Genomic DNA, 21,097 nt, shown 5'->3' with positions numbered 1-21,097 from the left:
GGGGGGGGGGGCTCGGTCGATTAAGTGTCCAACTTTGGCTCAGGTCATGATCTCACGGTTCGTGAGTTTTGCTTGGGATTCTCTCTCTCCCTTTATTTCTCTGCCCCTTCTCCACTTGTGCACGTGCTCTCTCTCCCTCCCTCTCTCTCTCTCTCTCTCTCTCTCTCTCTCAGGATAAATAAATAAAAGAATCCGAGGCTTGGGCACATAGAAATTCTGGAACACTTTTACGGCACAGGAACTACATTGCCCGCCCGCCCCCCCCCCCCCCCAGCCACACACACACAAGCGCTGAGGGGCCCACGGTATACTCCCTTCACGGAGGCCCTTACAGATACTCAGCCACATCGGTGCCACGTGTTTCCTGGAGGGCAGGAGCTGCCGATGCTGCCGGGGGCTCCTGAGCCACACAGGTGACAGGGTCTTGACAGCACTGGCCCCCCAGGCAGGATGGATGACATCCTGGGCATCAGGGAACGACAGGTCATCGGGTGGCCGTCTCCCCACAAGATCAGACCCCTCTGCTTCGTTCCCAGCACCCAGTAGGTGCTCAGATAATGATCAACAGACGAAGCCATAAGCAGAGGGGAAACAGACTCTGTGGATCTCACATCCCTCTTTCAGAAGCGCTTAACGCCCTCCGTCTTCACGTGAGCTCAGGGGGCCTGAGTGTGACCGGCCCGAGACGACGTACTTCACGGCACTCAGCTCTGATGGCAGTCACGGGTATGGCTCTGAGCCCAGAAGCCTGAGCCCGCAGGCAGGGCAGCGTGAGAGGCTTCTGCATCTGTTGACAAATTTCATTTTCTGCTCAAACTGCCAAGGGCATGTCTCCCAGGGAAAGATGGATCTGGCCCCAGAGCTACACTCTGCTCCCAGGGGAAGGATGAAGACAAGGACGAGAGATGTCCTGGGAGGGTGTCCACTCTCCTCCCACCCCCTCGTCACCGAGCCACCGCAGGGGGGCACCTCTGAAGGAGCTCAGGGCCTACGGACAGTGAGACGGTGCCGTGTGATGGATGCCGCGCTGGACGGGAACGAGGGGTGCCTGACCGGGTGCGTGCGAGGCCCAGCGAAGGCTTCCCAGAGGAGGACAGCCCAGCCAGGGATCAGCCGCACGGAGGGAGGGAGGGAGGGAGGGAAGTGCCAGGCGCAGGGAAGCACGTGCAGGAGGCCCTGGAGGGCAGGGCACGTGTGTGGAGCAGCCCCACACCACACACACACCAGCAGCTTTGCGGGGGGAGGCCCATGACGTAAGCCAGCAGAAGTGCTGCCTTTCGAGGTCTGTGGGGACCTCTGTGGGAGGCGTGGGGGGTTTGTACGCAGAGGTGGCCGGGACCCTGTGTGGACAGGCAGAGAAGTCCCTCTCTGGCTGCGATGGTGGTGGGCGTGGCTATGATTCCTCAACCTGCATCCCGGACAAACAGCACTGGTCTCACCATGGGGTGGGGCGACCGCAAGGATGGCCCCCGGACGGCCTCCCCAAAAGTACCGAGTCCGAACCTCCTCGGCACACGCTCCCGGTGATTCATAAGCACCTGGATGTTGGGAGAGCACCGAGCCGAGGCTGTTGCAATGACTTAGGCCAGAGACGACGCTGGTTCTCCCCAGGGTGGCGGCAGAAGGGCTGAAGCTGACCGACAGAAACACCAGCAGGTGGACCCATGGGACCTGCCAGTTAGATGGGACGAAGGTCAAGTTCTCAGCCAGGGAATCACATGCTCGAACCTGAAGACCTCGATGGATTTAGGAACAAGGCCAACCGTGGTAGACTGATCCCAGGGGCAAGGGGGTGGGTGGGGGAGGCAGAGACCACATTTCAGGGGACTGAGAGGGGCACCCTGGGAACATCCACCTGCAGGAGCTGGGCAGTAAAGTGCGGGGGGAGGAAAGTGGGGGGGGCTGCTGGGTAAGTGTCGTCAGCACGAGAGCTCCCGAGTGCGACCAGTTTATTTTTTGTTTTTATTTTTTTTATTTTTTTTTTACGTTTATTTATTTTTGAGACAGAGACAGAGCATGAACGGGGGAGGGTCAGAGAGAGAGGGAGACACAGAATCTGAAACAGGCTCCAGGCTCTGAGCTGTCAGCACAGAGCCCGACGCGGGGCTCGAACTCAGACCGTGAGCTCATGACCTGAGCCGAAGTCGGACGCCCAACCGAGCCACCCAGGCGCCCCTGGGACCAGTTTACACCTGACAGCTGGTGCGCAGGAAGCTGCTCACAGGGAGGGCAGATCCAACTGCTGGTCTGCTCTCTCTCCGTGAGGTGGGGCCAGGCCCCCTGCAGGGCCGGAGGTCGGAGAGGCAGGCAGGAGGCCTGGAGGCCGGGGAAGGTCCCAATGGAAACAGTGGAGGGGGAAGGCTGCCAGGGATCGAGAGGTGATGCAGGGGGGCTTCCAGGGAGTCACGTTTGGAAGCAAGAGTGAGGAGCGCAGGCGGGGGTCCAAAGGTTTCTGCCAACAAGAGATGCCTTCTTTGACACGGAAGGAGAGTCCTCTTCCAGCTCAGGCGGGGGAGGCACGGTGCTTAGTAGGAAAAAAAACACACATTCTGCAGCCAAATCTCCAGGGTCTGGACCACCCACCCCACCCGGAAACATGTCAGCCTCGACCCCTGGCCTTGCCTTACCTGGCGCCAGTGCGCCGATGACACATGTACTATACGGCATGCAGAGCAGGGGTCAGCATCCCTGGTGGGGCACTGACACCGTCCGGAGGCGGGCTCTCGTGTCCCCGTAGGCCTGTGCAGTGCTCTTTTTTAATAGCGCTAAGCGTAATAAGTTAGAAAACGCCACACTTGAGAACCATGAATTTTTAGCTTTTCCTGGGAATAAAATGTGATATGCAGGGTTTATCCTTCCCTGCTCGCGGGCCGAGTCCCTGCTGCCCCTTGTCAATCAAGTCCCCTTCCTAACATCCCGGTGGCCATGGAAACCACATCCTGGTGTGTACCTTCCCCCGCTCCCGTGCCCCAGGCTCTGAACCCTGCAATATGGACCTGCTGACTGCGGTCTGGCTTGTCAGTGCTGGGCCTTGCCAGCTGTCAAACATTTTGAGCATCAGCTTTGTTTGCGGGCGTTTGAGTTTGCGCTTCTGTGTTGAAAGAGCCAGGATTCTCTTTGAACTGCCCTTTGAGACTGTGGGATGTGAGGAAAGGGCACTCTCTTTCCTGTGCCCAAAGAAGTGAGGTGAGACGTGTGTTAGGACCCATCAAGGTTAACAGCGACCACGTATCTGAAGAAAGAGGGATCTGCTCAAAAGAGAAAACAAGACTGGACGGGGAGCTGGTTCCCACACCCTCCGAATGGAGGCTCTCTCTCTCCCAGCCCCTGCCGGAGTCACGTGGAAATCCCCCGACTCCTCCAGTTTGTCTGAGAGTCTAGTCAGTGGGTACCTGGGCACCTCCGACCCAAGCGGCAAAGTGTCTCATGCCTACGGGACCCAGCGTCAACCTCGTGATCGGGTCTGAGCAGGACCAGACCAAGCGTTATGAGGTCGGAGCTTTCGATGAGTTCATCATCTGGGAACGGGCCCTGACCCCGGACGAGATCGCGATGTACTTCACAGCTGCCGTTGGTCAGTGGGCACAGGGGTGGGGGGGTGGGCTCGGGCCAGCTCTGCCCGTCTCTGGGAGGACAGGGCTCCTTCCGTCCGCCTCCCTCACTAGCATTTCTCACTCCGCGCTCTCCTGAGGGGACCGTCTGCGCCGCAGGCTGAGAGGCATCCTAATGAACCTCATAAATACAGCCGTTTCTCTAGAACACCTGTTCCCCAGGATGGAGAAACTGGCACCTTAACGGACACACACTGAGACGGATATTGTCTTGCTGATTGTTATGGGGTTTTGAGGGGTACTTGATGGATGGTTATAGAAAGTTTGGGGTGGTGATTACTCTGGGTTCATTAGTGCATCTGAATACTTTTGATCAAGAATTTCACCACATGCCTCCTGCGCGCCGGCTCTGACGGGCCTCACGATGCCTGAGGACGCCCCCTTCCTGCCCACTCAGGGCGGTGCTTCAGAGCTGCTCCCTGTCCCCACCCCCCCCACCCCGCAGGTGGACCGACCTACAGAACATCCTCCTCCCACCAGGATAGGCCGTGGGACGTGGGGAGACACTTCTCCCTTCTCCCCCACCCCCCATCAGTGAGGTGGGCTTGAGAGGTACCCAGCACACGGCACCTATGCAGACAAACCGGAACAATGCACGCCAGACCCCAGAGAAAGCTCCAGGGCTGCAGGGCAGCTTCTCGCTCGGTCAGTTCCCTCCATCCACCCCGCCCCCCGGTTCCACCACAATTTTTTCAGGAGACAGTGCACTTTCTCTTCTTAAAGAAGGGCTGTGGCTTATGAGTTTCCATACGCAATCGTCTGCCAGAAAGTCTGCCGAACTGACAGCCAGAACAACGGGGCAAGTTCAGGGCTAGGGGGTGAACGGTCTGGGTCCCCGACCGCGGCCTGCCCTTGCTCAGGTTCTGAACTTGAGTGCCTCGCTTGACACGGAATCGCAGCTCTTTTAATTTCAAGCGACAGAAAATCCATCTCCAGAAGGACTGAGGTAAGAGAGGAGGGGTAAGGAGAAGTCATTTTAGGGACGGCTCGATCCAGGAGCTCTGAGGACGTTACCAAGGAGTCTTCGCTCTATTTACATTCTCCTGCATTCCCGGCAGCTGTGTTAGGGGCGGGGCAACCTCGGAAGCCTGCCCGCTGCCCCCAGTCCCAGCTTCACCTCTCAACAGCCTCAGCAGAACGGAGAATTTCTCTTCTCCGACAGCTGCTATAAAGGGGGAAGGCCCGACTTTTCTTGGCAAAGGTGGTCCGTGTGTCTCCAGGAGCCAATCACCGTGACTGGGGAGGCAGAGGCGGGACAAGGTGTACAACCAGCTGACAGGCCCAGGCCGGGGTCACCGGTGACCTCCCTGAGACAGCGGCAGGGTCAGGCTTACCCAAAACACACGGAAGGGAGGGCGCCCCGAGGGCGAATCAGACAGGCTGGTCTGGAGGCGGAAACAGATCCCCTGCCGGCAAAACCAGCATGCGTTCCTTTCGCCCTTTGAGATTTCCGTCTTTTGGCTTCCACTGTGAAAAGTGGGATTTGTTCTCTTTCACAGAAGCGACAGAAGGACTAGAGAGAGTGTCGGCGCAGGGGGGAAAATGTGAATCTCCTGCATTTTATTTAGAATTCAGAGAGTCGTTACTTTGAGACCAAGGTGCCATTTGTGTTTCTATGATCGAAAGCCTCACACAAATCCCACCTTTACCTCGGTTTGCAGCTCTAGTAACTTGGGAAGGAGCTGCCGTGGTTTCTAGGAGCTGTCACGGCAAACCTCCGTCTGCAGAACATCTCTGGGCTCAGCAGCCTGTCGCATGGGGGGCACCGTGCGGCCCTCCAGGGAGGCCCTGCCGCAGCGGCACCTTGCCCTCCAGCCCGGCAGAGGTGACGGTGGTTCTCTGCCAGATTCAGGGAAACCCTATCAGCAGAGGTCCTGGGGGGGGGGGGGGGCACACAGCCTGCACCTCTTCTGACCCCGTCCAGATGCATTAGAATCCCAAGCGTCCCGCGGTTCCCAAAGACTAAATGGGTCCCTGCTGAGTAAGGACACACAACGGCGCCCGCTACAGGAGGAGGTGCTTTGCAAACGTTTTCTCATCTCCTTTTCCTTGCTGAGCACAGATCCGGAGTCACAGGACAAACCACGTGTCCGCGCATCCGGAAGCGGAGGGAGGAGCCTGACTTCCCGGGTTTCCTCCGATCGTGCGCGGAGCACACGAGGTTCCGGGAAGCAGGACCACCGACAGGCAAGGATTTCAGGAGGCTCAGTTGAGGGCGTGGACACGGGCCACAGTCTGACAAGTGCTACAAGGGACCGTCCTCAGCTACAGGAGCCCCGTGACTCTGGAGTCGGAGAAGCCTGGGTTTGGGTCGCTTCTCTCTCTCTGCCAGCCTCAGTCTCCCCGTGTGGGCCACGGAACAGCTCCACCGTCCGAGCCGGGCATCCTGGAGGCGGGTGGCCGCGGGGGTCTGGCTCTGCCGCCCTGCTCATGTTTGCCGGACACGCCTCAGTCCCCGGCAAGCCTCAGGCCTCCTGCTCTGCGTCCAAAAGGCCGCAGCGACACCGGCAGCACGCCCCTCCCCCCACCGCGTCACGGGGGGAACCCAAGGCACGCGGCGCCTCCCCTCCCATCCAGCAGGGGAATCTTTCCCATGATTCCCCCTGCAGGCAGCCCCTCGCAGTTCGTTGGCCAGGCTTGGGTCACATGATGTCCTAGACCAATCACCGGGCTAGTGGCGCAAGATTGGCACGACGGCTCAGCCAATCATAAAAAGCTATGGGCAGGGTCAAGGCTGCTCCTCTCTGAGGACTTCCAGGCTCCCCACGGGATGCGCTTCTGGAGCAGGTGTACAGTGGAAAGAATGTTCCAGAAGTCCCCATGCCGCCCCAGGGGCAGCTCTGGGACGCACTAGGAGACCTGCCCCAGAACCACCGTGGTTCGCTCCTGCCTGCACACTGTCTCCCCTGGCCTGTGGAGACCGGGTGGATGCCGTGGTAGCCTCAGCCGCACAATAACGGGGTGTGGAAAATCGGGGTGTGGGGGCGGGAAATGGGGAAAGGCAGACCGCAGGAGAATCGGAGTCGGGGGAGAGGAAGGAGCTGGGGACAGGGCGGGACAGGCAGGAGTCAGGCCAAGGCCAGATGTGCACACGGACTCTCCACGAAGCCAGATGAGCGTGGATGAAGATGCCCACTTGGGCGGGGCTTCCCAGAAGGGTGACAGGGCGGCTGGCCACCCCCATGCTGGTGTGTGGACGGTGTCACCCTTCTGATGTCTGCGTCGGAGCCTGGGATCCAAACAGGAAGCGTGTCATTGTCAGTCTCGCCACTGCTCGCCCCCTTGCTGCCGCAGTAACACGTCGAGGTCACCTGTTGGAGGCCGAGCACCGAGGCGTCTACTTCTCACCGGTGCCGGGTCCAGCACGGTCAGTGGGGGTGCCCTCCACGCAGTGACACAGGGGCCCCGGCTGCGCCCGTCTCACCCCGGGGCTCCCAAGGTCGGGCCGGGACCTGCTCCTGACCTCCAGCCTCGCAGTGGCCGCTCGTCTCGGTGCAGACGGTCTGGAGCCCCTTGGCCTGGCTGACGGGATGGGGCTCACTGTCCCGCTCTTCTGTGTGACCTCTCTGGTCACTTCCCCGTCCCAGAAATGGGTGGTGACGTCACCTCTGTGCTCTGCTGGCGGTGACGACAGACGCTGGCCCGCGATCAGCGCACGAGAAATGCTGCCTGTCGTTATGCTCGACAGCAGGGACGTGGCAACAGAACAAGAAGCCCGTTTGCGCGCATTGGAAGCACCGGTGTGACTGTGAGGTTGTCGTTGCCTCCTCGCGGACCAGCCTCACGGTGCGAAGCGGCAGACGGTCGCGGCTCCGCCCCAGCCTGGACCCGCAGCCTGCAGCCCAAGGTCACCAGCGGGGTCTCCTTTCCCACGCGGGGAGCAGCCGTCCTGTCCGCCGTGAGCACCGCGTGTAGGGGGGCAGAGGGACTGGGGGGGGGCAGTCACTGAGGAAAAGGGGCTCCCGGTCTGATCTCATCCCGACGCGTGTCTTTGGTGTGTATTACACGGCGCTGCGCGTCTCCACCGCCCTTTCCCAGGCGGTCTCAGGCCGGGGGAGGGGCTTCGGATGCGCGGTGCCCCGGGTTCTACCCTGCCCTGCCTCGGTCGCGTCTCCTGATGAGGGAGTGGCCCAGCCGGAGAAGGGGAGGCTCCGGCTGTTCTCTCCCTGGGACACCTCTGCGCGCTTCCTGGAGGCCCGTTCTCCATCCGGGAAGCGTGGGAGGAGTCAGGACGCAGTGCTGGAGCAGTGCTGGGGCAGGGGTGCATGCTGCGAGCTGCCCCCCCCCCCCCCCCCCCCCCCCCCCCCCCCCCCCCCCCCCCCCCCCCGCCTCTCTGGACCAGCACGGCCTCACTGTGTGACTGGGGCATCCTGGCTGCATCCTGGCTGTTCCAGGCTGTCTTTCAGAGAAAACCCGTTGTTGAAGGAGGGAAACACAGGCCTTGTTCAATGTCAGATGACGGCCAGGGCACGGGACTCGCCCCCACGGGGACAGGTGGAAATCTCAGTGGGCGCTTTGGACAACTGAGCTGGGAGGCACAAGGGGTGCAGATGAGGAAAGAAGAAGCAGGTGGCCGAGTGACCGGGGGAGGGGTTAAGTGATTCCAGGTGGCAGGAACATTGGCACAGTCGTCGTGTATTCAACACCTACCGTATACCGTCAGTGCCGTCTCAGTTCTGCATCGGCTTTTCTGTACCAGGTGGGATATCTTAATTGCGTTATAAATGACAGCAGACCCAGCCTGAAGTGTCTGAAGCAAAGGCAGACTCATTCTTTGGCACGTGTGGTTGGCAAGGCCTGTGTGTACGTGAGCTTCGGCCGCAGCTCCGCTCCACGTCCACTTGATGGGAAGCCTCTCCGCTCTGAGCCGCTCACGGTCTCTCCCTTCCCAGGCCTCCTCCCTCGGCACCGCGTCCCTGAGCCAGCATTCCGTCCGAGTGTTGTTGCACCTTCCTTCCTGGACTTGCCTGGGTCACGCACTCATGCCCGAACAGGCACGGCGGCCTGAGGGAGACAGCGTGCTGTTAACTCAGGCCACGTAACGGGTTGCTTCCCAGCCACGGATGGAGTCAACTTCGACTTACGTGGGCTGCAGGTAAGGGAAGGGGCGGTCACCTGGAGGGAAACTGAGGGCCTTTACCAGCAGAACGGGGCAGCTGGGCAGCGGGACAGCAGACGTCCCCTGAAGTGCGTTCAGATGTGCCACCCCAAGAGGTGCCACTGGCATGTGCGGATTATTTCGGGCTGAAGGCGCGATAGGAAGTTATGAAGAAGCGGATACAAAAGAAAACTCCCTGCTCTGCACCTGTTTGCCTAAAGTGAGGACATCGACTCAGAGAGGTGTCTTTTGTCTCCTTTCTGCTGGGAGGAACAGGAGCTAATCTCCAGGGACACACTTGGACCCTCGCCAGCCCAGGGATCGCACCTCGGGATCTACAGAACATGGCTCACGGACTTGTCTTCATCTTCCCTAGCTCCCCCGTATGTTTCCCTTCCCAAAATATGGTGCCCTGGAAACTCAGAAGTCCTTGTCCTTCTCCCAAAGCTTGTTCTTTTAGTTACATGTTGCGTGAGCCCGGCGACTAGCCGCCCTTGGAGTTGCTCATCACTGGACGCTCTGGTGGACGTGCGAGGAAACTTCTTGTGCTTCTCTCGTTTCTCTGTGGCCAGTCTGGTTCCCGAGGCCCAGCTGGTGGAGCTGGGAGGTGTAGGGGAGAAAAGATTTTTTATTCTTCCCCCCACCCACCACTACTATTTATCACACCATTTTATAATTAGGAAAATTAAAGTTCTGGCGGTACAAGTGGTCTCCCCAAGGTCACACAGATGGTGATGTGGGATTGCTGAGATTGTGTCCCCAGTTGTGTGGACTCTTTTTGTTGTCCGTCAGCTTCCTGGGCCATTCTGCTGGACCTTAACTAAATTGTCTGTTATTTGTGGCCAAGGGATTATATTTCATCTTTCTGGATGTCCCCGTAGGTTCCAGAACAGAGTCTTAAATAGAGTAGCGTTCAGTGATAGAATTGAAAATTTCACCCAAAAGGATCACTGGCTCAATGATTTGAAGTTTAATATTAGGTTTTAAGCCCATTTTCTAGCTGAATGCCTTCCTTTGCCATTTTGTAATAATGTCCCTTTTATTTTCAAGGGTTGCTGAGGCAGTGGATTTCAAAGACCCTGTGATGCCTGTAAGTAGTTACCATCTTTCCCTGGAGGCATCACCACCCACTCTCCCAGGACTTGTTAGGCTGTTACCTCACCACCAGCCACACCGTGTGCAGATGGGTGACTTTCCCTTCTCTGATTTGGTTTTGCATTTAGGACAGTTGTTTTTCCTTGTGATCACAAGGAGAGCTTTAGGTGGTGGGGGGGGGGAGGGCAGGAGGGGTGCGGTGCGCAGTGGGCCGAACGGGGAAGCGCTCCTTCCTTTTCTCCGTCTGTAGCAGAAAAGCCCCTCCAGTGGCAGCGAGGGCTGATCTCTGGGTGTTAACGTTGATTAAAGAGCATCTGAGGCCATGTTGAAGACTTCATATGGTGGCCCTGCAACGAGGAATATGTGAATGAATAGAAAAGATGTGGTTTGGGGGCGGGAGAATATGTTTTCTTGGGGGAATGGGGATAAATTGGCCAATTCTCAGTGACCTTGTCTGACGGTCCGAGGCGAGTGAAGCAATGCCCTCTACCTGAGAAGCACTTTTGGGAACGTAGACTAGGCTGTTAAGGTTGGCCCTGTTGCATCAAAACTTCAGTTCCCTTCTACGGCAGATTTCTCTTTCAACGGGTGAAAATGCCCAAGTAATTGATAACGTAGGTGTGAACTGTGTGCTCGCTTTTTAAAAAGTTTCTTTTTAGCTGACTTAGTAACCTTCTCCCAAAAGTTGTGTTTGTTTCATATCTGCAGTCACTGCAGCTACAGTTCAGTTTGTTCCTGAAACGCCTGTTGACTCTGAGGTTGTGATCTTACCGAGACAGTTACCGAGGAGAAGGCAAGTATGCATGATAAAGAGAAGAGAAGTTAAAGAAGAAGTTTTGCAAGGAGCTTCAATGCAGTTCCATCCACATGTTCATTCTGTTCCATCCCACCCCTTCCACTCATTCCATTCCATGCACTCTGTTCCATGCACTCCGTTCCATCCCTCTGATGATTGTTAATGTCTCGCCACATCCAGACACCAAATCTATGCAAGTGCCCCTTTTGTCTCTACAGTGGTCATCCTTCCGTCCCCATCTCTGAGAAGACCACAGCCACTGATCGAGTCATAGATGGTTGACTGCACTCAGGACGATGAGGACTGTCACTCTCACTGCCATCTCCCGTTCCAGCCTCCCTGGGTCCATACTTGAGGACCTTTCCTCCCCACGACACTCGTTGGAGCATAATTCCCTGGAGATTCATCCAAATTTTTGCACACGTCAGCAATTCATTCCTTTCCATCATTGCACACTGTTCCACGGCCCGGGCGTAGTTTGTTCGGCCATTCACCCGTTGAAGGACAGCAGGGCTGTCTCGGGTTTTGGGGCTGTTATGAATAGAGCTGCTGGAAACATTCACGTGCAGTTTCCTGTAGGAACATTTCTTCTCTCTGGGAGAAACGCCCAAGAGCGCAGTCGTGGGATCGTGTGGTTGTAGGTGTAGTTTTATATGAAACTGCCAAACTGGTTTCCACGGCAGCTGTACCATGACACGTTCCCGCCAGCAACGTGTGACTGACCTGATTCCCCACCTTCTAAGTATTTGCTGTTCTCACTCGCAACTTTCTATTTTAGCCGTTCCGATAGATGTGTCGTTTTCGTTTGCGTTTTCCTGATGGGTAGTGATGTGGAGCATCTTTTCATGGGTTTATTTGCCATTCATACGTCCTCTTTGGTGACACGTCTGTTCCTGTGGTTTGTGCACTCTCTAATAGGATTGTTTGTATTTTCACTGGTTAACTCTGAGAGTTGTTAACGTATTCCGGACATTATTTCGTTGTCAGATGTACGGTTTGCCAGTGTTTCCTTCCAGCCTGTAGCTTGTCTCTCCGTCCTCTTCACATGGGCTCATGCAGAGCTGAGGTTTTCCGTTTGGGTGAGGTTCCCTCCTAGACAGCCCACTTCTAACCTGTTGACTTGACCTCCAAACTTTCCCGGTCTCCACCCACCTTTCTCCATCTCCATGGGTCCCTTCTAAAGCTGTGTGCTGTGGGCTACTCCTCCCGTAGTCCCGGTGGCCCTCCCTTCTCCACCCTGGAGGTGTTGGTAGAACCTCCCAGAGAAGGCCTCCTACAGACCCTCCCTGCAGGCAGACGCAGCCCATCTCACGCTCTCCGCCAGGCATCAGACGAGGCGGCTGATGGCTTCCGAAACAGACATGTCAGAATTTGCCATCTGTAGTCAGTTGCCAGTGGACTTTAGAACCTAGGTGTCATGTTTTTGCCTCGTTTAAAGTTTCTTTTTTATTATCCTGAGTTTTATTTTGAGAGATGGCAGGAAATTGTCATATTAACATTAGAGGAACGTATTCTGTTCTCGTTTTGGCCAGTTACATGCGTTCTTCTACGTTAGTCTCGTTTTTCTTTTCTTTAGTGGCGGTGATCGGCATAGTGAATTTAGGCATTTACAAACCATTGCTTGCTGGAGTTTCTTTGTTAACTTCTTAATTCTCATCGTCTGGGAGCAGGAAACTTCATAACAGGAATAGTGAGGCTTTCCCGTAGGCTAAGATCTAGATCAGCCACCAGGACCAGCGTCCTCTGCAGACCGCGCAAGCGGCCTGCACGCACCCCGGCCAGTAGCTGCCGGCTGTCACAGTTCAGACAGGATGTTAGCAGAGGAGAACGTGGAGTAAGGTGGAGTCTCCCGTTTCTGGTGCAGGAGATCTGGAGGCGAGACAGCAGTTATTAGAGAGATTTTTTTTTTTTTAACCAACGGAAAATTTCTTCTGTCTTTCCTCACAGCGTGGGAGATTCCAGACTTCAGCATCAGAAATGTATTTGAACCCACCAGTCTCAGTAGTGTATTTGTCACAAACGGGGCTAAACCGACCAGCACGGCCAAGTTACATCTGGGTAATGAGCCAAGAGTCTGCTCTTCCCACTGAAAGTGGGATTTAACTTGGCATTTCATCAGAAAGAGGAGAAGATGCATGTGTTTTCACATCTTCTCATTTCCGACCGTCTGAGCATCAGTCAGCACCCCAAGTTATCAAGTCAGAATGCAGTGGAACTGTTCTGTGAGGTGTGGAGCCACATTCCTGATTCGGGTATGTCACCACCAGGCCGTGCTTCTGTCACCGTCCCTGGAGCACCACGGGAGGCGGGGTCCGTAGGGAGGACCGCGACTGGCTCTGCAGATCCGAAATGCCCCCGGGCGACACACCCGCCAAGCAGGCTCGGGGAGGTCTCAGCTGGCTCGTGCAGGAGTCTGCTGTGCTGCCCTCCCGGGTTTCAGGACGTCTTCGGTGTCGCCAAGAACACACGTCCTGCGGAGAGATGATTTTCCTGGTGGGCAAGTGTGACTTGAGGCCCAGTACTGTCTCCTCCTGGCAGGTTCCTTGGAGCCCTGAGCAGACGGATCTCCCGTGGACCCGCCGGAACACGGAGCTGAGAGCCTGCTCCGTGTCAGTGAGGCCACTGTGGCTTTCAGGGCATTTGACATCGAGCACGTGTTTTCGGGGACCCAGAAGAAGAGCCTTCAGGGCTCTTTGAGGAAGGACTTGCAAGAGAAGAATGTGAGTGTGAAGGGGGAGGATAAACACAGACCACCCAGTGCAGTCCCTGGTCTAGTGGCAGAAACGGGGCTGCAGTTCGCTGAGAAGTGGCTGTCGCACAAGCAGCACGGAGAGCCCTGAGCGCCACCTCCTGCAGACACACGGGCACCTGGGTTCCCTCCTCCCCTGAGCACCACCTCCTGCAGACACACAGTGATACCTGGGTCCCCTCCTCCCCTGAGCGCCACCTCCTGCAGACACACAGGGACCTGGGTCCCCTCCACCCCTGAGCACCACCTCCTGCAGACACACGGGCACCTGGGTTCCCTCCTCCCTTTATCGGGCTGTCCGGCAGCTGCTTGCAGATGTGCGTTTCTCCTGAAAATCAGCTAAGCCTGCAGGATTCTCAGCTTTAAAACAGAAACAAAAACCCCTCAATGGATCTGCCGGCACTGGGCCTGCATTTCCACAGCCGGAGCTGCCGGCAGGCACCGCTCCATTTGCACACCGCCCTGCCCGCTTCGTTGTCTGTCACCTTCCCGGCCTGTTGGCCCCTGAATTGAACCCTGCTTCCCGGCAGGAATTACCCTCCATTTCCAGTCTGTCCCGCTCGCTAGCCCTGCCTGTGGCCGCACGCTTCCGCGGAGCTCTGCTCGCGGCTGGCCTCATCCGAAGTGCTCCTCACCAGGGCACCCACTCTGTTCCGGTTCTTTTCCACACTCAACGCAGACGCATCCTGCCAAGGCCACCGGTGCCCGGGAGTCACTGTATCCGTCTCCCCGTGCGCACCTGGGCCGCCCCGCAGAGCTGACACCGTCACCGGCCACCCCTCCCTCTGTGCACCCCCTTCACACATGGCTTTGCAACGTGCGCCCAGTCTTCCTATCCAGCTCTCCCTCCTCGGCCTGTGTGTCCCACACAGATTCTCCTCTGGTCCCCGGCCTTCGAGACGGCCCACACATTGAGGGACCTGAAATCCACGTGTGTGCGGCATTCCTGTCTTCCGGCTGCACGTGCGTACGTCCCGGCATTCCCTTGACGTGCGCAGCAGGCCGCTCGTGTGCAGCAAAGTCAGTGAGCCAGGAGCAAGCTCTGTTCCCTCATTCCGGAACTCCCTAGGCGTTTCCGACTTAGTAAACGGAACCCCGGTCCATCGACTTACTCATCCCTTATATTCTGTCTCCTTCACTCCCCTCGTATCTGACCCATCACTAACCTGTTCATTTCTTGCCCAGAATCCCCTGGATTGCCCCTGGAATCCACCTGCTTTTCCCATCTCCACAGCCTCCACCCCAAGGGAACACAGCATCGTGTCTTGCCTGGTGCCCGCACAGCCCCCTGACTAGTCTAGTGGCTTCCACAGATGTTCCCTCGCCCCCTCTGCACTCCTGGGGCAGACTGAATGAGCTTTTAAAGAAACACATCTCATCCTTTGCCCCTTCTGCTGGGGACCTGCCCTGCTCCCCTCACACCTGAGTAAGTAAGGCCCAAGGCCCAGCCTGCCCATCTCAGCCTCGCCTGTACCTCCTTCCTTGTCCATCCTTGCTCCAGCCCCTGGGCCTTTGCACATGCTGTTACCTCTGCCTGGAACACCCTCCCTGCTCCCCTTCCTGGCCACTCCCAGAGGTCCCCCATCTCAGCTCTGCTGTCATTCCCCAAGGGACCTTCCCTGTCCTTTCTGGACCAGGTGGGCATGACTGTGTGGTCTCCTTTTCCTTGGTGACACTTACACACCTCATGGGGTCCTTCACTTCCTATTTGTCTTTTCCACTAGACTGTCAGCTCATGTGTTTTTGTTTGTCACGAGATGCACAGCAGTGACCGTAGGAATTCATTAAATACATATAGGATGAATGAATGAGATACAAATAATAACCTCGTAGCTGGAAATCAGAGGCTAGAAAGGGTGAATGCGAGAGCGAGGCTGTGGGGGCCGCAGGACAGGTCTCTGAGACCCCAGGGTCCGCCGCCCCCCTCCTCACACACACCCATCCCTTCCCTGTTCTCTCCGGAGGAGGATTCCGGCCTCCATCTGCATCCGCCTGCGGGGTCTCTGTTCTCATTGCTGTTCGTGCCTCAAGAAGCAAACATGGCACGTTCCTGAGTCACGATACGACACACACACGTCCGTTAGTCACCCAGGAGGCTCGGTTCATCAAGAGATTTGGAGGCAGGTACACTGCAAAGTCAGTCACTTAAATTGTGGGACTATTATTCTCTTTTGAGAAAAAACTGTACACAAAATTAATGATTCACAGTAAAAGCCTGGGAGTGTATGCTCCTTTGTTGAGACACAAACTGCTCAGTTGTTAAGGGTGTAGGTGATTCTCTGAGACGGTACTGACGACACGGGTAAAGGTTTTATTCTCACGGTTCATTGCTGTTAGCGTCACTGGAGAAGGCAGGGTCGCTGCATGGAGAGTCACCATGTCACGGTCACTGTGGATTGTGTCGTGTCACTGAAGCGCCCTCCGCCTCGGTCTCGTGCGGCCGGTGTGGCCCGGTTGCTGGCCCGCTCGGGTCAGGCACGTGGAGCTGCGTGTGCTCACAAGTACCCTGCGTCTCCCGGTGGCAACATCAGGTGCTTTGACTTGGTTCTTCTGTGATTTTTTTCCAGTTGTTGAAGCACGTGTGGAAGACTCACCAGGCCCTTGTCGGCGCATCGGCAGACTGGAAACCCTGCTCGCCTTTTCCACGTGGACCAGTGTCCTCACGCCGGGGCCTGGCCAGGGGCTCGCTCCCCATGTCTGAGGGCGCCGAGTCCCCGCTGCGGCCGCTGGCTCAGGGCCCAGCTGGGGTCCGACGGAGGGGGCGGCAGAGCGGGGCTGCAGGGCAGGAGTGCTTCCTGGTGGCGATGGTGAGGCGGCCTCCTGAGGACGCTGGTGATGGGGCAGCGTCTCCCCTCCACTCTCCTCTCGTGCCTTCATCGGTAAGGATGTTTGAACACGAGTGACCCTGACTAACCCTGGCTGCTTGATGCAGAAGAGGAAACAGCTCGGGTGACCTGGAAGGGCAGTGGGGGCAGGGCTGACCGAATACCATCAGAACATCCCCTCCCAGCTCTGGTGGCAGCTTCACTGCAGCCAGATAGAGGGTGCACAGCCGGCTGGGTCCCTGGTGACAGGAGTCCCCTCCAGGGGGCTGGTGCCCTTGGTGAGAATCAGGGTGCAATGAGCCAGGAGGTGGGTCTGGAGATGCGGGTGCAAGTTCTTCTGAGCTCTGGGCCAGGCGGGTGGGCGGGGCGTGGGCACAGGGCGGGGGGGCAGGTGAGTGAGGCCCAGGTGACGTACTTGTGACCCCCTTCAGCGGGGCGCTAGTAGGTCAACGTGAGGCAGAGGGATGGACAGAAATGTGAGTCAGCGGGTGAGGGGCATGGAGGTCACCGGTTAGGACCCTCCTGGGCAGCTCCGCGGGGCAGAAGCCAGGCCCCTTAAAGCCTACTTTCCACTCTGAGTGGAACTGATCGCCATTAGCAGAAAATAAAATGGAAACGTTTGGCTTGTTATTCGTGACAGCCCCAGAGCCAGGCTCTAAATTAGATCAGCCTCTCGCAGTGTTTTAAACCTGTGCCGGCTCTCACAGAATAGAAAATATTATCTCCTTGGGAGGTGCCGCTGCGGGCCCCTCGGGGCCGTGTCTCTGGTTGAGGAGCTGGGTATCCGCAAATGTTCCATCCGAGGACGTGTTAGGGAAGTCCGCTTTGCAGTTTGTGTTATTAAAACAATATTTTTCCCAGCGGAAGACTGTTTGAGAGAGACACAGAGAGAGAGAGAGACAGAGATTACTTATATCGATCATAAACTCTTTTGGTCAGATCTAGGCTATAAAGCAGTTTAATAAATTAGCAAGGAAGGTTTTTTTCTGGCTGTGGAAAATGTGTGTCTCCTGAGAAATGCTGTTGGAAACAAGCGGTTAGGATGGTTAGTGCTCACCCTGTACCGTTACAGAGGATGTGGCCGCAAAGCCCGCTGCCCCGGCCCTGCAGCCGATGACTCAGGAGTGGGAGTGGGGAGGACACAGCGTGTAGCCTCGGCATCCAAGTGAAGAGTGGGCTTCCGTTCTGGGCACTGATTTGACATGTGACCCCAGTGGATCCCCCCTTTCCAGCCCCCCTCGCAGCCCCCTCTCCTCCCACCTCCCAGAGCACGGGGCCTCTAGCCTCCAGCCAGGACCCCCAGGTGGAGTCCCCACAGCGGCGAGGGGACGGCTCCTGTGAGAACATCCCGTGGGGCAGGGGCGGCGGGGGCTCTGCTGAACTTCACTCGTGCCCCTGGGCCCTGCTGCTCAGCCTCGGCAGAGAGGGGCTGTGAGGCCCTGCCTGAGCACCAGGCTAGCGTGACTCTGCGGGCCGCGCTCAGGCCTGGGTGCTCGGCGCAGGGGGAATGGGGAGTGGGCGTCCCCATCGCTGTCCTTGCGGCCAGACCTGCCCACGTGCTCTCCTGGGGCAGCCGCCTTTCTCCCGGGCAGTATCTGGACGGGGGTCCTGTGGGCCGACAGCCTGATACGTGGTGTTAAGTTCTGTGAGGGCCTGACGTTTTACTTCTGGTTCCCTTCCCTCTTAGTCTCCCCTGGCAGCAGCGGCATTTGAGGGTACGAGGGTGAGAAGTATGTGATTTTGTGCTTGTTCAGAACCAACAGCCAGCCCGATGGGAACTCACTTTGCTCGCCACCGGACCCAAGGAGAGCAGTCCAGGGCTGGTGTGGCCACCGAGGTGCCCTGAGCATCTGCCACGGCGTGTGGCCTGGGCATCCCATGCTCCTCTGTGCTACAATAGGGCTGCTCCACCTCTCCCATCACAGCTGCGTTCCTGGCAAGACAACAGTGAGGCCGAGTCCACCCCTTAAAGGAACCTGCCACCTAGGATTCCCGCTCCTCTGCCCCCATCGGGTTGGTGGGAACCATGTAGGTGCCTGAGGCTGACTGTGTCTCCACCAGGCGGGGCCCCTTGCTGCACCCTGCAAGCCTCGGCTCAGAAGCCACCTCTCGGCCGACACAGGGAGGCCCCGCAGAGCCACTCTCAACTCCCGCAGGCCCTGATGGTGCCTGAGCAATGCGCGTGCCCCTTCCCTCCAGGCTCGGGTGCTCAGGTGCCGAACGGACAGAGCCCCGAGGACGCGCCATGTCCCCTGTAGCCAGAGTAGGTGGTTTCCAGGAATAGACTTGGATTCCTACGGTTTCACCTCCAAATTCTCGTGTGTGTGCATGTGTGCGTGTGCATGTGCATGTGCGTGTGCGTGGAGGACGCTGTGTTTCCGTGTGTGCCCTCCAAAACAAACTCCCAGGACAACTGGGCTGGGAAGTGCCATGTCTCTCCCTCCCTGTTTGAGATTCATAAACACATTAGCTCATAAAATCTCTGAGCAACCCAGTGTCCTCTAGAAGAGGAGAAGAGAGAGGTTCCCCGTGGTCAGGCCAGAGCTCCCCAGGGTGCTATTGAACTTGGGGCTCTTTATACAGAATGACTAAGAGCTCTGGGAAACGCTGATCCAGAGCAAGTTTTTAAATCTTCGTTATTAGTATGAGAGTTTCTTCCAATTCCCCATCCCCGAGCAGACCCTGACATGGCATTGAAAAATACCAGGCAGGTTTGTCTTTGTCTTAATACGATCTCAAGTGGCAGAAAGAAACACAACTCAAAGCAGCTCTCGCAAATAATAGAATTCACTGCCTCGTATAACAAAAACGTGGAGGGTGACGGCTTCAGACGTGGCTCGATCCAGGGGCTCCTGTGACAGTACCGCGGTTTTGTCTTCCCTTTCTGTCTCACAAATCTGATTCCCTTTTCGTGCCGTGGGTCTCCATGTGGGATCCGAGTCTCACAAATACCTGCATCTTCTAGAAAGCTCAGCGCTCTTCTTTCTCAGTCATTTAGGTGGAAAATCAAGAGTGTTGTGCTCCGCCCAGGGCTCCGTGTCCGCCTCTGGGTGAGTCTCCGGCAGGGGAATCTGATGATGCGGTTAGCTGGGCTTGGGTCACAGAGCCATCCCAGCTGAAGGGAGGAGCCAGCCCCCACCCGCACAGAACCAGGGAGGCGATGGCGCTCCAGGGAAAATGCAGGCCCGTTACTAGAAGGGCGTGGGTTGCGTGCGGATCCAGCAACGCCAGCGAATGCCCGTCATCCTTCTCGTCCCGGATCACCCGTGTGGCTCTGCCTGCCTCCCCGCGCCTCCTCGGGCTGGACCCCGTCTTCCATGTCTGCAGGCCACACCCGGCCCGTTCCCCCCGCTGTCCTCCCAGTGTGTGTGTGACACCTGCTCTGTGAGACCAGCTCTCGGGACCTGCATCTCCACTGGCACCTGCTCTGTGATGCCAGCTCCTGGCACACACGCCCGCGGCTCCCAGGAGTCCCGTTGGCACTTACTAGGCAGGAGCATGACTGAACGGAACTGGACACGAGTCAAGGCAGTTTTCTGCTCAGTGAGCGGTGGTGGAGGGAGTGAACGAGGTCGCCCGCGGGGACATCCACTGCGGAGGAGGTGGCCTGACCCCGGCCAGTGGTCAGGGCCCCCAGGGCTGTCCCCAGATGCGGGGGTGCTCTCTCCCGGGGAGCCCCAGGCTCTTGGCCATCCTGATGCTCTGGAAAGAAGTGAAATAGCAGAGGAGCTGGTTTCTCTCCGGAATTCCTGGAGTCACATCTCATAACTCTGGTGGCTGAGGGCCTGTTTTCAGGCAGCGTCTGCCAGACGCCGGCCAGAAACTGTGTGAAGAGTCCACAAGGCAGACTCCCGCGGTGGAGTTCTAGAAACTTCTAGAAACTTCTAGAACTCCTCCTCCTCCCAAGGCTTCCTCCTGGCTTTCTGTGGGCCATGGCAGGGAGTTGAGCAGTTGTGAGTGACCCAGCCAGACTGTCCGTGGAAACCCTCGGGTTATTTTCGGCACCTGATAGTAACTTCCAGACACCGAGGTGGTGGGGGGTTCCGTGTTGTCCTACAGCCTCCGACCTCTGACCGGGTTGTGCGAAGCCAGGTCGAGCAGCTGGGGGCCTGCCTGGTCACCGTCACACCCTGTACTGGGAGGGCCTCAGAGTGGCCCGAGTCGAGGGCGTGTGCACATTGGGACCACCTCGGATCGCCTTGCTTAGACCTGACCGGGTTCCATCTTGGGGGGGGGGGGTTGACATGCCAGACCCAGGGCAGGATCTTTACTCCCTGCTCAGCTTGGCCCCAGCACCCTCCCGCCCGCGAACTGGCCCCAGGACTCTGTCTGACCGAGCGAGCGTGCAGCCCGCCGGCCTTCTGGTTCCTGCACTGGGACGTGTGTGGGTGGGGGCGGTGGTGTCCCCATATGCTCTCGAGCCCCCATGCAGGGTTCCCTTCCAGGACCACCTCCCCCTTGAGTGTGTCATAGATAAATAGGTGTCCCAGCTGGAATGAGGCTTCCGGAACAAGAGGGGACACGTGAGCAAGCGCACCCTGCGGCCGGCGGGCTGGGTGCACAGGGGACCCTCGCCCAGGGGCCAGGCTGGGGGCAGGGAAGGGGCCTGAGGTATGAGAACGCAGAGGGCCTTCTCAGGGCGCCCGTCCCGCTGGCCTGAAATTTTGTCATGGACGGTCATTTCCATGTTCCAGAATTTAAAATAAAGTATTTGAAATGCCCGCAACTCTTACGATTCCCAAGCACCCACATAATTAAAGTTGCTTTAGCTACACTGCATCTTTTCTGATCTGAAAGCAAAAGCAGTAAATATGTCAGCCGCAAATCGATAAGACAATTATTCTGTAATGAATCCCAAACACCATGAATTAAACTGACAAGTGGCTACGGGCCTCCTGGGCCTTCTCAGCCTCCGGACGCCGG

General features: G+C 57.5%; 2 long non-coding RNA genes across 6 annotated transcripts in view; one reads left to right on the top strand and one right to left on the bottom strand.

Annotated features, from left to right (window-relative positions):
• Positions 1-5,139: 5,139 nt before the first annotated feature.
• On the bottom strand, positions 5,140-7,213 carry LOC123381431. The gene is made up of 2 exons (XR_006588390.1): positions 7,075-7,213; positions 5,140-6,922 (listed from the first exon to the last, which is right to left on the bottom strand). It is a non-coding gene; the product is annotated as an uncharacterized LOC123381431 (long non-coding RNA).
• Positions 7,214-7,372: 159 nt separating this feature from the next.
• The window catches only part of LOC102901790, a 110,249-nt gene continuing 96,524 nt past the window's right edge, over positions 7,373-21,097 (top strand). For all 5 annotated transcript variants that reach the window (XR_006588389.1, XR_006588388.1, XR_006588386.1 and 2 more), the window contains exons 1-8: positions 7,373-7,509; positions 8,504-8,706; positions 8,986-9,092; positions 9,760-9,799; positions 12,548-12,852; positions 13,139-13,320; positions 14,584-14,775; positions 15,917-19,224. This is a non-coding gene — a long non-coding RNA (uncharacterized LOC102901790). The remainder of the gene's footprint in view (positions 7,510-8,503; positions 8,707-8,985; positions 9,093-9,759; positions 9,800-12,547; positions 12,853-13,138; positions 13,321-14,583; positions 14,776-15,916; positions 19,225-21,097) is intronic.

The sequence above is a fragment of the Felis catus genome, chromosome D3, assembly GCF_018350175.1.
Source record: "Felis catus isolate Fca126 chromosome D3, F.catus_Fca126_mat1.0, whole genome shotgun sequence".
Taxonomy (NCBI): domain Eukaryota; kingdom Metazoa; phylum Chordata; class Mammalia; order Carnivora; family Felidae; genus Felis; species Felis catus.
Note: the sequence above shows the minus strand (reverse complement) of the source record. Positions and strands in the feature narration are given on the sequence as shown.